The sequence below is a fragment of the Lissotriton vulgaris genome, chromosome 2_1 (genome assembly GCF_964263255.1).
Source record: "Lissotriton vulgaris chromosome 2_1, aLisVul1.2, whole genome shotgun sequence".
NCBI lineage: Eukaryota > Metazoa > Chordata > Amphibia > Caudata > Salamandridae > Lissotriton > Lissotriton vulgaris.
The window spans coordinates 907,793,904-907,809,720 of record NC_141687.1 but is presented as its reverse complement, the minus strand read 5'-3'; the positions used below and the strand labels follow the sequence as shown (position 1 = coordinate 907,809,720).

The window sequence follows — 15,817 nt, the reverse complement described above, 5'->3', positions numbered from 1 at the left end:
CAAAAGAGAAGCAGGAACCAGCGTGTTTGTGACCCTATTATCCGGCGCTTCCTGAGACGCGGGATCTTGCCAGACTGCCTGTGACCCCTGTGGACTGCTCGCCGCTCCCGCTGCGCGGGAGCCGCTTCGCTTGTGGGAGGACCCACCAACGTAGAACCCAACCTGCCTGGCTGCCGAGGGAGAGCTGCAACAGAGGAGGCTTCAGGGGTAAGCGCCGCAGGGACTCGCTTTCCCAGGAGTCCCTGCACGACCACGAGTCATCGGTCAGCGCCCCCCTGCGTGCCCCGCCCCACCGGCAAACAGCCAAAAGAGAAGCAGGAACCAGCGTGTTTGTGACCCTATTATCCGGCGCTTCCTGAGACGCGGGATCTCGCCAGACTGCCTGTGACCCCTGTGGACTGCTCGCCGCTCCCGCTGCGCGGGAGCCGCTTCGCTTGTGGGAGGACCCACCAACGTAGAACCCAACCTGCCTGGCTGCCGAGGGAGAGCTGCAACAGAGGAGGCTTCAGGGGTAAGCGCCGCAGGGACTCGCTTTCCCAGGAGTCCCTGCACGACCACGAGTCATCGGTCAGCGCCCCCCTGCGTGCCCCGCCCCACCGGCAAACAGCCAAAAGAGAAGCAGGAACCAGCGTGTTTGTGACCCTATTATCCGGCGCTTCCTGAGACGCGGGATCTCGCCAGACTGCCTGTGACCCCTGTGGACTGCTCGCCGCTCCCGCTGCGCGGGAGCCGCTTCGCTTGTGGGAGGACCCACCAACGTAGAACCCAACCTGCCTGGCTGCCGAGGGAGAGCTGCAACAGAGGAGGCTTCAGGGGTAAGCGCCGCAGGGACTCGCTTTCCCAGGAGTCCCTGCACGACCACGAGTCATCGGTCAGCGCCCCCCTGCGTGCCCCGCCCCACCGGCAAACAGCCAAAAGAGAAGCAGGAACCAGCGTGTTTGTGACCCTATTATCCGGCGCTTCCTGAGACGCGGGATCTCGCCAGACTGCCTGTGACCCCTGTGGACTGCTCGCCGCTCCCGCTGCGCGGGAGCCGCTTCGCGGGAGCCGCTTCGCTTGTGGGAGGACCCACCAACGTAGAACCCAACCTGCCTGGCTGCCGAGGGAGAGCTGCAACAGAGGAGGCTTCAGGGGTAAGCGCCGCAGGGACTCGCTTTCCCAGGAGTCCCTGCACGACCACGAGTCATCGGTCAGCGCCCCCCTGCGTGCCCCGCCCCACCGGCAAACAGCCAAAAGAGAAGCAGGAACCAGCGTGTTTGTGACCCTATTATCCGGCGCTTCCTGAGACGCGGGATCTCGCCAGACTGCCTGTGACCCCTGTGGACTGCTCGCCGCTCCCGCTGCGCGGGAGCCGCTTCGCTTGTGGGAGGACCCACCAACGTAGAACCCAACCTGCCTGGCTGCCGAGGGAGAGCTGCAACAGAGGAGGCTTCAGGGGTAAGCGCCGCAGGGACTCGCTTTCCCAGGAGTCCCTGCACGACCACGAGTCATCGGTCAGCGCCCCCCTGCGTGCCCCGCCCCACCGGCAAACAGCCAAAAGAGAAGCAGGAACCAGCGTGTTTGTGACCCTATTATCCGGCGCTTCCTGAGACGCGGGATCTCGCCAGACTGCCTGTGACCCCTGTGGACTGCTCGCCGCTCCCGCTGCGCGGGAGCCGCTTCGCTTGTGGGAGGACCCACCAACGTAGAACCCAACCTGCCTGGCTGCCGAGGGAGAGCTGCAACAGAGGAGGCTTCAGGGGTAAGCGCCGCAGGGACTCGCTTTCCCAGGAGTCCCTGCACGACCACGAGTCATCGGTCAGCGCCCCCCTGCGTGCCCCGCCCCACCGCCACTCTACAAGATCAGAGGAGAGACCGTCTTGTGGGACGCAAGCGGGACGCCGGGCGAAGCCCGGGCAAAGGGCGGGCCGTCTGTGGCCGTCCGGGGCCAGCAGGGGCCGGGTCGGGCCACCTCCCCAACAACTAAGGTAAACTTGTTAATTGTTGGCGGCGGACGTTATAAAAGTTTACTGTAATCACGCATGTCTTCATTTTCGCCAATGACCACCCGTTCAGGTAGAAGCTCCAGACGAGGGGGAAACTCGACCCTATGTACAATGGATAATTTCATCACCCGTGCTGTGTCTGTAGTAGAAAAGGAAATTATCCTGGCAGAACGCAGACTATCAAGGGAATACTTGGCTCATAAACGTTCCTCACTAGGACCACTAGTCAATGCTACATCTCCGGTTAATACCACTCCAGCGGAACCATTATTATCTGCTCCAACAGGTTTTTTACAACCTTGTGTTGTTGACTCAAGTCATGATAACGGCGCTTTTGACATTATCTCGGACCCTGCACCTACAGGCAGCACCCAAGTAGGTACTGGCACAAACAATTGTTTGATCAACAAAACACTTGATCCACCTTCATTACCTGTAATTTTGGTGCACGATTCACCTCCAGTGTCAGTTCCCATAACACCGTCGCCAAAAAATAGTCGACCAGCTGTCAAAAGGAAGAGAGTGGTTTCCCCGAGAAAAGCCTATAGACTTAAAACACTTAAAAGAATTCGCAGGAACTACACAAATGGAGGCACCTCCTGCAAACTTGTAGAGCAAGAAAATATAACCATGAGGCCAGAAGTAAATATTTCACAAGCGGGGGTGGACCATAACGCCACACCTGGTCAAAAGCAGACTTTGGACTGTCCAAAGAATTCACCTGCCAAAAACCCGTTGTTTGACCAGATGCAAGAACTCATGACAACCCTGCTTTCGCCAGTCCTCGAAAAATTAAAAGGGCTAACAGAACGTCTGGATAAATTTGAACAAACATCCTTAGATAACTTTTTCGCCCTAAAATCTTTGGTGAAATTACATTCTAAGATCGGCGGTGAGACTACAAGGGTGGAACCTAGCCCGACAGCTTCTAAACAAACACAACATCCCCGACAACCTAGGAGTGACAGTGGGACCCAGCCGAATAGACTCATTAATGATCCAAGGAAAGGACAATCGGAACCTGCCAAAGCACACTCAAACAAAGGAGGTACCCAGTTGGTTGTCCCGCCGAAACCTGCACCTCGGAAAGTAAACTTGGCTAACACAACCACCACACCTCAAGCCCCGGCTCCACCTAAGTTGGATGTCGGGACTAAAACTACTACCTGTTCTACTAACTGTGGCTCGGACAATAATGCTAAAGTAACTGATAACGACGGAGACAAACCAGCAATGAAAAAGACCCCTAATGCACACCTTCCTCCGGGATGCCAACCGTACGTAGTTGTGCTTACCGGGGTCCCTCCCCTAAAACCCAACAAAAGGGAGTCATACGATGAGCTGAAAAATAAGACGCTGTTCTGGCTCAAAGAAAATAGACCCTTGCCATACTCTGTCAATTGTCAGGTTATCCAAGTCCGAAGAATTAGCTGGTTGGGAACAAGGCAGAAAGACATAGCAGGTGATTGTATTCTAGTCAATTTTAAGGACCCCTCGGTGGCTCAACTTGTGTATAGCCAGAACCAACGAGGTGGTTATCTAGGAATTGGCACTTACGACCTCAGCTACTTTTACCCCATGCAGCGGCCCCAAGATAATAGAGATCAATCTCGGTTAGGCCCGATGAATAATAAATATTCATTTTTTGATCCTCCAACTCCAGTAGGAAGAATGTTTCCAGGTACCATGGAAGGGGATAAAAATTGGTCATGGTGGGGCTACTGACAAGAAGGAAAAAGTGGCACACATGAAATTTCGCCCTCCCTGTATGGTACCAAAGAGAACCCCTGTTTAAAACCAATTGTAAATACTGGAATAATGCTCCCCTCATCGGATAACGTGGAAACCAGACCGGTCATAGCTCTGTCCACTAGCCCCTCCAAAGACCACCAAGGAGAGGCTATAATGAACAGTGGCCATGCACCAGATACAGTTAGGTCGATAGTGGCACCTAACGACTCGCAGGGCTTGACACTTTCCCATGAGACCTCTGATGATTCCAACGTAGGGGCAATATCCTCTATCCTGGGTACAGGTAATAATTGCCCCAGCATCCCAGTGTCATGTAAATCTAACCGTGATTTAAAAATCTTGTCATGGAACATAGCAGGGGTATCCAGGAACTTATGCGATAGGAATTGGAGTTCATTTCTGGAAGAGTATGACATTATTCTCCTACAAGAAACATGGGCAATTAACATGGTGCATAGACTTGGATACAAAGCGTACCATTGTGGGGCCATTGCTTCTGTGAGAGGCAGACCATCAGGGGGCCTGATAATTTGGATAAAAGTATGTTTGGATGTTATTATATCACCCTGTAATATTGGTTCTAAAGATTTGCTTGGGGTAAAGATCACCACGAAGGATATTGGGGACATTTATTTGTTAAACATTTATAATAGACCCAATCCTCGAAAAAAGGAATCACTGGTTGTGGAACAGTTAAATATGTTTTTGAATACCCTGGAGCAGGACCCTAATATAATTATAGGCGGGGACTTCAACTGTCAGTTTGAGCCCGTCCTGGGGTTAGAAAATATCCTTGAAAACGAGGATAGGGCCAACAATATTCCCCGGCTAGATAGTGTAAAAGCAGTCAAAAGCTCGGTGGCAGTTATGCAGATATACGAGCTGACGATATCTCACAACTTAAGAGCATGTAATGGTAGATTGGATCCGGATAGGCCATCTAACTTCACTTACAACAAAGGGAATGCAAAGTCACTTATTGACTATGTATTGATTACTATTAACCTATGGTATTTGTTGCTGACTTTTTCTGTTGTGAATAGACCAGAAAGCGACCACTTCCCCCTTGAGTTAGGGCTACTTCCGGCACTATTCCAACCATTAGACAGTGGTACGGAACCGAATAATGACGTGGGTGAGGTTGAAGTTTCTAACAATAGGAGAGCAATAAAGTGGCCGCATATCTTGGCAAAAGAGGACACACTCATAGGTATCTACAATATTTTTTCAAACACTATCTCCTCATATAATAAGTTGGTTATGGGATCCCACGAAGTGCTCACAATGCACTATCAATTAATAGAAGAGTTAATCCCCCTCTTGAGCAAACCCTGCAACAACAGGGACAGTAAAATTAAACGGCAATTGGAACTGGAGACACCATGGTATAACAACCAGTGTCGCCTGGCCAAAGGTAATCTTATTAAGGCCGTAAAATCTAAAGATCAAAAGAAGGTTAAAGAGTGTAGAACTGAATATAAGAACCTTCTCTCGAGAGCGAAAAAAGAGTGGGACGATTCAATTTGGGATGACCTCTTAAATGCTGCCAGGTCGCATGATCAATGCACCTTTTGGAGCCTAATATCCAAAAACAATAAAACAGGGAGCTCCAATAGAGACTTTTTCTTAGATGGAAAAATTTGGTACGACCACTTTGCAAAATTATATGATGCAACTGAGGTGCCCTCTGAAGATCCTTGCTTTGGATTCAGTCCTTTTCACTTTAAGCCGGAAAAATTTACCACAGAGGAAACATTGTGTGCTATTAAGGCAGTTAAGGCAGGTAAGGCGCCGGGTCCGGATAAACTACCGGGCGACCTATTTATTCCTAATATAGAAGTATGGTGCCCCTACATAAACTTTTTGTGCAATTCTATTTTGCTAGGCACTCCGATCCCCGAGTCATGGAAGGGGGCGGAAATAGTAACCATATACAAAAAGGGAGATCGCTACAACCCTGGCAACTACAGACCTATAAGTTTAATAGATATTTTACAAAAAATCTTTGCCAGACACATTTTAAATCGCCTTTTAGATTGGATTGAGGAAACTAAAATCCTCTCAAAATACCAAGCAGGTTTTAGAATTAGGACAAGTACTGTAGATCAGGTACATAGGTTCATGTGCATTTGTTGGAAGTATGTCCAGATTAAAAAATGCAGCATATACGTTGCGTTCATGGATCTACGCTCAGCGTTTGATCTGGTCCCCCGCTCACTGTTATGGAATACCTTAGGGCAAATGGGTGTCCCTGACGAATTATTGTCTAACCTCATAAAACTCCACACAGACAATTTTGCAAAAATAAGATGGGGAAGAAATGGCGAACTTACTCAAGCTATCCCAGTCAGACGGGGGGTGCGACAAGGGTGCGTGCTGGCCCCGACTCTTTTTTCTTTATTTGTAAATGATATCCCCCCTTTTTTGGCACAGTGTAACCACGACTCCCCTAAATTATGTAATGAGGCTATCACAGCGCTGCTCTTTGCAGACGACACGATTTTAATATCTCAAACTCCCAAAGGTTTACAAAATTTAGTAAATCAATTTTATAGTTATTGTGAAAAGAAGGGGTTAGAAATCAATTCAAGTAAAACCAAATACATGGCCATTAACCCTCCAAAATCCTTTAAGAAAAATCTGGCCTTAAATAATATAAAACTTGAATATGTGGAATCATTTGATTACCTGGGCATTAGGTTTGATAGTAAAATGTCTTGGTCAAATCAGCTAGAAAAAAGTAGATTGATATTAAAACAGAACTCCTTTCCCATTCTGAAAATCCATGGAAGGAGTACTTCAAAAGCTATATCACCCGCGATTGAAGTGTTCAAAGCTAAAGGACAATCCGCGGCCCTATATGGGGCCGAGATTTGGGGGCCGTATGTTAAACAAACATTCCATACTGTGGAGAATACGTTCTGCAGGAGGTTGTTAAGGCTACCAACACGAACACCTTTAGCACCTGTTTTTCTAGACATGAACTTTAAACGTACAGACTATCTATGCTGGTTGAGGCCACTGATTTACTGGGTAAGAATCTGGACAACCCCGGAACTCGCAGACTATAGAGCGGGTCTGCTGGAAATCATGGAATTGGATACTTACAATTCAATTCAGTGGCTGAGACATATATCTGCATGGCTCACTAAATTGGGCCTTTCACACTTTTGGAAAAACCCAACATCCATGCAACCTAATTGTAAAGATCAGGTAAAATCCGCCTTTTGGTACTATATGAATTCCAATATACATAATCGTGTTACAGGTTCATTATCAATTGAGTTTCTGCAATTCAAGGACATCCCCATATTTGAGCAATTTATGGACGAGGTGGAACCACCCCTGGCTAAAACCATGTATCTCCAATATAGGTACGGGGTTCTCCAAATAAATGCCAACACGTCCCGGTGGGGGAATCCTAACCCTAACAGAGATGATACACTTTGTAAACTGTGCGACCTGAAGCAAAGGGAAGATGAGGCACACATCCTCTTTTTTTGTCCATTGTACAAAGCTCAACGTACAAAATGGATCAAACCCCTTTGTAAAAATTTGGGTATACGCTCATATAAAGAGGCAGAAAGATTACTCAGATCCTTGTCCACTAGACTGATAACTTTTGGAGTGAGTCGATTTCTTTTTAGTATCTGCTTGATAAGGAAAAAGTATGGTTTTAAAACATAGATACTAAGTTTTTTAACTCTGGCTTTTAAATTATTTAAAACTTTTTTATATAAGTGTTTTTAACTAGAGGTCTGTAAACTCCCTTGTATGTAAAATGTATATGTCCCTCTTATGAATTGTAAACAAACTAATGTGAATGTAAATAACTAGGACTTTGCATGAGGATTGTACAACAACTTGCACTTTATTCTTCTAATTGATGTAATTTTGTTTAATGTATAATGTATTTTTACTTGCTGGCTTGATGGCAAATTGCCGAATAAAGCTTTGAATTGAATTGAGTATAGAGAAAAACATTTTGTGTATAAACTGATGCATAGCTGTAATTGAGGACCTTTAAGAGCTCAAGGAAATACCAAGCTAGGATGACATACACACGTCATCTCTTGCTATGTAGCAGAATAGAATGTGAGTGTGAATCACCATCAGGAGAAGTAGTCACACTTTTTTATATTATTGGCCTAGTAGTTAATCCTTTATTATCTTGTACATGATTCTCCATTGCTACCAACTACTATCTGACACAAACACTACATACAAGGAGAAAACAATGACAGTTGGTATCTTTCTAGAAAATGAAAACTAGAGAATTTGCTGCTACTAGCAACAGATGCTGGAGGAGGTGTTTGAGAGCTGAATGATATAATTTACAATCAGCAAAGAAAGAATTTCAGGAAGAATAGGCCAAAGAATCATAGCAGACCTATGTGCAACTTACAGCTGGCCTTTTTTTCCTTTTTACAGGTACTAGAATGAACATATGGCCTACTGAGAAGGACTGGGGAAATACTGTTAACTGCTGTTTGACACCATGCTAGAAATTCAGCAGTGCAAGATGTTAACGGAGCAAATAGTACAATTCAGGCCTCCCAAATGCATAAATATTCCTGGTACCATTAGATAATCATGTAAATCTGAATAATATATATTTTCTGAATTCAATCCATTTTCCTTTGTGCAAACTCTCCACTTGGCTCGCGGTTATGAAGTAACTTAATTGAGGAATGTTATATAAATTGCCCAATAAAAAGGATTTTGAGGGGGGTCACTCTTTCATGAATTCATTTGAAGCAAGAAAAATTAATGCACTGCTTCTTGAATTGGGTATAAACTATTTGAAATACAAATATTGTGTGCTAAAGCTTTGGCAAAGGGAACCATAATAAGTCAAAATCTTCACACAGTGCATATTATTTTATGGCTATTATATACAAGTTAACTGTATTAAAGTCAAAATCTGTAGTACCCAAAAGAAAAGGAAGTAGCTATGTTCTGTGTAAAATAAGAGAAAATATAGACTTCTCCTCCAAACGAGTGAGTTGGTGCACAAAGAATTTGTGATGATTTTGAAGCAAGCTTTACTAGCATTCAAAGGAAGTTATATGAAACAACTACATTTTACATCTACTTCTATGTGTGTAATCATCCACTCAGTAAGTGGCATTGTATTATAACTTGTTACAGCACTTCATTTCACATAGTTTCAAATTCCAATAAATAGAAATTCAGATACAATATATGAACCCAGTAATCGTCAGTCCAGTCATGGAAAAAGCACTGTATCTCTCTTCTCCTTCAAACTAAAAATTCCAGATTCTTTTAATAAATTAAGCATTTATAAAACACAGCCTCAACCATTGATAGTGGAGTGGTGTACATTTAACTTCAAGAATATATTAGGAATAAGAATAAAATGTAACTAATGTGCAGTTATAGAGAAAGATATACAATTAAGTTAGTGTTTATTTAATTAATGAGATCCTAGGCAGGACAGTATTGACTGTTGTTTTTTTTTTAAATGTGGAAAGGAGAAAAGTTTGATAGCCCTAGCAAGTGAATTGAGCTTGTATGTGATTAAAGTGAAAATCCAATACAAATGAAATGGTTCTTATGAATTTCTTTCTTCAAATGATGATCAACTTATATTGCACGCAGTTACTACTAAGAGTGTCACTGCATGTAGCAACAGGTCTGACAAAGAGAGCTAAAAATAAATTAATTTTGTACAAAAAGCAGGTTTTTAGCCTTTTTTTAAACATTACAGTATTGGTAAGAGCTAGAAGGTCCAAGGGTATTTTATTCCATGCAGCAGCTCCCTGATATGCGAGTGATCTTCCTCCCACTTTGGCTCGTCAAATTTTGGGAATTGCCGCTAACATAACAGTTTATTAGCCGATTGCAGTTTTTCTGTGGTTTCTCTAAAAGTTGAACCTAGCCCTGAGATAGACGACTCCCGTCTGAAACAAGGCTCATGTACCAGCACACATGCTTTAACCAAGATTATTTTCTTGATAGGGAGCCAATGAAGAACTCGCAGATGGGGAGACATCTATTTTCTTATTCAGCAGGTTCAGAAGTAAATGGGCGCAGCATTTTGGACTACGTGAAGTTTGCCCAGCAGCTGTTCAGGTATCCCAAAGCAAAGGGCATTGCTATAATCTAGTCCATAGGTTATCAAAGCCTGAATCACCAGCTTATTTGCTGAGAAAGACAAAAAGTACAAACATTTTCTAAAAGTACGTAACACACCAAAGCAAGTGCCAACTACTGATCAAATTTGAGGTTTGAAAGACATTATCATCAGATTTTATCCCTAGTTATTAAACTGAGTCCTATTGTAAGCCTGGAAGGGAGGCATCATCAGGCCAAAAGGTTTTCAAGAATTCAGGCGAGGTACTACCAAAAAACAATTTTCATTTTATCCACATTGCACTGGAGTTGGTGTATGGTCATCCACTGAAATAAAGTAGTCAGACAGGTTTTAGACTGAGCTCCTGGCAACTCTTCTGCCTTAGCACATGAAAGCAGCAGCTGAGTATCATCGGCGTGTGATGTAGTTTTTGCCTCAAGGGCTTCAGCTATCTCAGCCCAAGGAGTGAGATACAGATTACATACGGTGGGACTTAATGCCGAGCCTTGGGGAACTCCCACTGTCAGTTCTTATGGTTTTTGAGGAGAAAGGAGGAATCCAGATTTCTTGGTTTCGACCTGCCAGAAAGGAAGCAAGCCAGTCCAAAGCTAGTCCTGTTACACCAATAGCCTGGAGAAACGTTAGAAGTCTTGAGTGGGAGACTGTATCAAAGGTGGATGATAGATCAAACATTATCAGCACCACCTTTCCCCCACTATCTAGAATGCCTTTAATTTGTTGACGACTTGCTTTTCTTGTCTGACTTCCCTTTTGTGGCTTTTAAGGGAGGAAGGGTTTTTTCAAGATGCATTTCCGTGTCTTCCATGCCACTTCTGATACCGCCATTCACACTTTACTCCAGTTTAACACTTTACCCCTCTTTACTTCTTTCATCTCCCTTCAGATTAACTTGTTTTTGTAAATAAAATCCCTTACATCCACTTAGCTCCTTTTTCAACCACCTTACTCCCACTCATGCTTCACTCCATTTTTCCAAACCCCTTACTCCCCTTCCCGCCTTACTCCCATTTGTTAAACAAACCCTTTACTCCCATTCCAACTTTACTTTCTTTTTTTAAAAACTTTTACTCTCCCCTCCTGCTTTACCTCCATTATTTGTACAAACCCCCCACTCCCACTTTACTCGCTTTTGTAAACCCCTTACTTCCCATCCCACTTTACTTCAAGAAACCCTTTACACTCACTCCTGCTTTACTCCTTTTTCAAACCCCGTTCTCACCTTTCTACATTACTTTCATTTTGTCTAACCAACTCCTTTGTCCCACTCCAGCTTTACTACCATTTTTGAACCCCCTTACTCCCTCCTCATTCTTTATTCCCATTTTAACAGTGCTCTTGCACCAACTTCAGCTTTACTCTATTTTTCAAACCCCTTGCTTCCTTTCACGCCTTACTCATGTTTTTACAAGCCCCTTAGGCCTCCCTTCTTGCCCCCTTTTTTCAAACTCCTCACAGCCTCTCCTACTTTACTACCTTTAAGAAATCTTTTACGTCCTCTCCCACTTTACTCCCTTTAACAAACCCCTTACTATTTCCCCTTCAACACCCTTCCCCATCTTGTTCACCCACTTTTCTGTTACCGCTTCACCCTCCTGTCTTTTCAAATAAACAATTTCCATTATCATGAAAACATTTCCTGGGAAATGGCATCTCGTCATTTTAACTTTTTTCTAACATGATGTTTTGTAAGCTTGTTTTCGTCAGGCTGACTGTCTTCATTTTAAAAAGCGTTCAAAATAACAGTTTAATTTAAATTACAGCGTTGATGTGTGTGAAGAGCAGGTCTGGGTCACAAATGGGTTATTTACACAAATGTTTACTATAATCAGGGGTTTAATCTTGTGAAGAGGTCTGGTTAGGTGCGTATCATTGTTTTAGACTGGGTGGCTTTCACAATTTCTATCATCTGGGATTTACCCTTCAGCAAGAAAATCAGATATGGAATGTTTTTCCGGACGCTGAGCCCCTTTTGAAAGTTGTGAAAGTTGAGTTTGAAACTTGTTTTCCACAGCAATGAAGGGCCCTATCTTTGAATAATTTATATCCGGTCCCCAAGGCCTTACATTCTGGAGACTAAGAACGAGGCCAATTTCGAGTACTTCCAATAGTGTTTTATTTGAGAAGATCCTGAACTAAATAATGGTTTGAAAGGGGGACAAGAGTGAATCTTGAAATAAAGCCGGTAGCTCGTCAGGCAGAAGGAGAAAGCTGATTGTTTTCATTGCCTTTGTTAGCTGATGTAATTCTTTGGTAGACTGCTTCATTGTCCGGTAGTTACTTGAGTAAAGTAAGATGTAAAGATTCTTCATCACTCATCTGTGTTTTAGTTGAAGTGGCATCTTTGTCTGTAATTTGACTGCCTTGTACTTGTGGAGATGCAGGCACTACAAATGGCTGATAAATGTATTTTCTTACATAATATATTTAGAAACAGTTCCTAAACGACAGTAGCCATGACACCTTAGTAGGACAATTCATAACCAGAGCCACAGAGGTCCAGGGAATCATGTATGTTGAAATTGGAAGAGGCATTGATGCAGGAGAGTAAAGGAGAACCTGAAATTCACATTATTCTATTTAAATAAAAGGTTGAAAATCACTGGTCCGGGCATAAGAATGTTAGTCAAAAACCAGGAGGGCTACGGTTTAAATCTGGAGATGGAGAATGGGCAATCTGCTAAAAGTAGATAAGCCTCCAATCCAAATGTGATGCTATACGTGTGTTATTCAACAAAAAAGTTAGAGATTGCAGATTCCATCTCCCTCACATCAGTGCTAAATAACTCATGACAAATGAAAGAAATTAAATCTCTTCAAGAGATACTCACAATCATATGTGGACTGTGGGATTTCCAGATAAAAAGGGTGCGAGTGGAGGACCACCATCTATCCAGTACTGACAGTCATCATTAACTTGGTGACCCTATACAGTACAGCTTCCCTGTTACACAGATGCAATATTTTCCATTTCAATGGAAAATGTAACGTCCCTGCTGAGAACTGGTTGAAGCCTTCGTTTACAGTCCCATGGTATATGGAGGCAAAGTTCAATTTTCATTTCACCAGTTTCCAATGGTAAAACAATTTAACCTGCCCATTAAAAAAGTTAGACACATTGAAAAAGTGGAGTAGCCAGAGAAGCAAAGCCATGCATTTTTGATGACAGGTGGAAAGTGCGTGAGTAAGGATAATCCAAACTGGGTATGGATAATAGGAGATGTGCAAGTAGAGGGTGTGCCTGGGATGTGGAATTCCTATAGCCTGACGCCCAGGACATATTATTTGAGGTCAAGAGTACCAAGTTTTAATATGTATTTTGTCCTTGGGGCAAGTAGGCCCAACCCTCTACAGCACAAACCCATTGGCTGCAAATTTAAGGTACCACATTATGGATCAGGGAAGGGCACTGTCTGCAATTAAGGTAATATTTTTGTCCATATGTATATCGTTCTCAAACGTGTATTTATGGTTCATTAATTGTAAGCCTTTATTATTAGGGGGGGGCACTCTAAGTAAATGCTGTAAGCTCTTACTGCACTACTGACAGTGGTTCCAGTAAAAAACTATGAACACACCGTTTCAAAGTATAGCAATATGAGGCTAGGAATAATGCTCCCAGAATGCTCTCTGATTTGATGCAAATATTTGCAAAGGCTTTCAAGATTGATGATTCTTTGCTTTCAAACTATAAAGTTCGTAAATAAATGAATGCAGAAAATAAACATTTTGCTAAACTACTGTAAAATTCCAGGTACCATTTCTCTGCAGCATCATTTAGTAACATGTGTTGATGCATGCTAGTATTTCCCAAAAATATTTATAATGGAAAATCAGTTTAACAAGTTCCAACACGATTATGGGAAAAAAAAACAATCATTGGCAAAGCCAGGAGGTCTGAAATTGGTGGTCAGCTTTTTAGTTTTGTCAATGTGCGGCTTGTTTTGGCATGGTTTTTGTAAAACCTTATTGGTGTCGGAGCTGGCAAAAGCAAAAAAAAAAAAAAATTGATCTAAAAAAGCACACACTACCACAGTAGTCACTGGCACTGAACAAAACGACTTTGTGTGACGATATGCTCCTTGTGAAAGAGCGGAATGCTGTCACTCACAGTGAAGCCAGCCGATACAGTGAGAGACAGAATTTTAATAAACGCAAAGTAGGGGCCCAATTATTAAAGAAATTCTCAAAAGTGCACCCATGGTATATGTCCTTGCATTAAGTGCAGCTAACGGCTTTCGTGAATTCCCAAGAATTTACAGAAGTAGGACAAGAAATAGTACTCCTAGAAAATATTTGCGAACTGCATTTTAGCATGAACAAATATGCATGTGTAGATTTGCTCATGTGAAAATCTGAGTGTTTGCAAGTTCACATTCCCTCCAACCACTTTTTTCCCATCTCTGGAAGAAGGTTTACGTCTGCCATTGTCAGGAGTAAATTATTTTCAACATTTCTCAGTATGATTAGATTAGAGAAGAGTTAAACATGCAAGATAGTAGGTTTGCACAGACTCAAAAGGGCATTCTAACCCTAGAACTATTGCTTACCACTAACTTCAGCACCAGTATGTAGATCAGCGGAAACATAAGGGGATTGCAAGTATTCAAACACTACTATTGTATGAGCCCTGGAATAATCAGAGAGGCTACATCAGAGCTCTTATATAATGAGATTGCTGTCATAATTTGACACCACACTACATGGCATCAAATGGACAAGTGGATTTTGTTACAGGACATGTTAATTTATGAAGCAACCTGCCCTATGGACAAGTAGGTATTTTATTAAATTCCACACCCCTGGTGTGCGCAGGTACATGGGAGATGGGATGAGGTACATGGAGAGATACATGAGCGTGCACATAAAAACAAGCTGAAAAGCAGCGAGAGTCAAAAAAGTATTAACTATATCTAGTGAAAATGTGAGTGCAACAATATTTTAAATGTTAGCCCATTTCCTTCTATTATTGAAAATAGTAGAGAATTAAAAAACAAATATATATGTTCAATTCTCTTGGTTGGTAGACGCAATCTTATAAATCGGCAGTTTTTTTCCGTTTTCACTTTAAAGGCCACAAATACCCTTCATTAAAAAAACTCTAGGAGTGAAATAAAAGAAATGAAGCTTCATGTAGATTACTGTTGGGAATGGAAGTTACACAGTTTTTAATAAACTGAACATTGCAGTGATACAATAAGAATGTGGGTAATAGTACTGGACACCTAACAGAATAAGCACTCGCAAAGCCAATAGGCCCCATTACCTCCGTCCATCACACAGTGGAAGAGCTAGTGGCATCCCACATGCTTCAGTATTAACTTTGAAAATGGCCATCTTGAAACGGTAAATTAATAAAGTATAAAAAACTCTAAAATGTCACCAGTGCGTCAGCACTTATACTTGCATGTATGCTAGTGCACAGGTGTCCATCTCTGGTTTTTCTGTTATCCTTAATTGTTATTTTATCATTGCAGGATGCCCAACAGCCATTTTAAAATTGTAATTTAAGAATAAACATGATGCCACACACTTGGAAAGGGGTAAGAGGCCACCTAGCAGTGTGCAGCTGCTGGCTTTCGCCAAAAATATATAGTAAACAAACAAAGAAAAGGCAAGGGACACGGGAGGGGCCAGAGAGGACCAGATGGGAAAGAGCTAGCAGACAAGGGGGAGAAAAGAGTTCCCGTTAAAAGTTGGCCAGATTTCTGCTTTGATTTCTACTCTATATGAGCAACTAGAGAAAACGCAAATGGATTTCATTAAAAAAAAGTATTATCAAAGGCAGAAATGTGTTCTCATAAGCAAGTAATAAGCTCAAATGAAATAGAATTTTAAAGAATCCCTCACATGAGCAAAGAGAGCATGCAACTCTTTCAATCAGAAATAATGTAAAGTGTGTAAAGCTGAGATATTCCAGGGTAGCGGCAAACACAATATGGATGAACGCCATTGAATAAGGAGC

The 15,817-nt window shown here is 42.9% G+C and overlaps 1 protein-coding gene across 1 annotated transcript in view; it reads right to left on the bottom strand.

The window, feature by feature from the left end:
- The window catches only part of MTF1 (metal regulatory transcription factor 1), a 190,808-nt gene that overhangs the window by 25,105 nt on the left and 149,886 nt on the right, over nt 1-15,817 (bottom strand). The window lies entirely within an intron of this gene.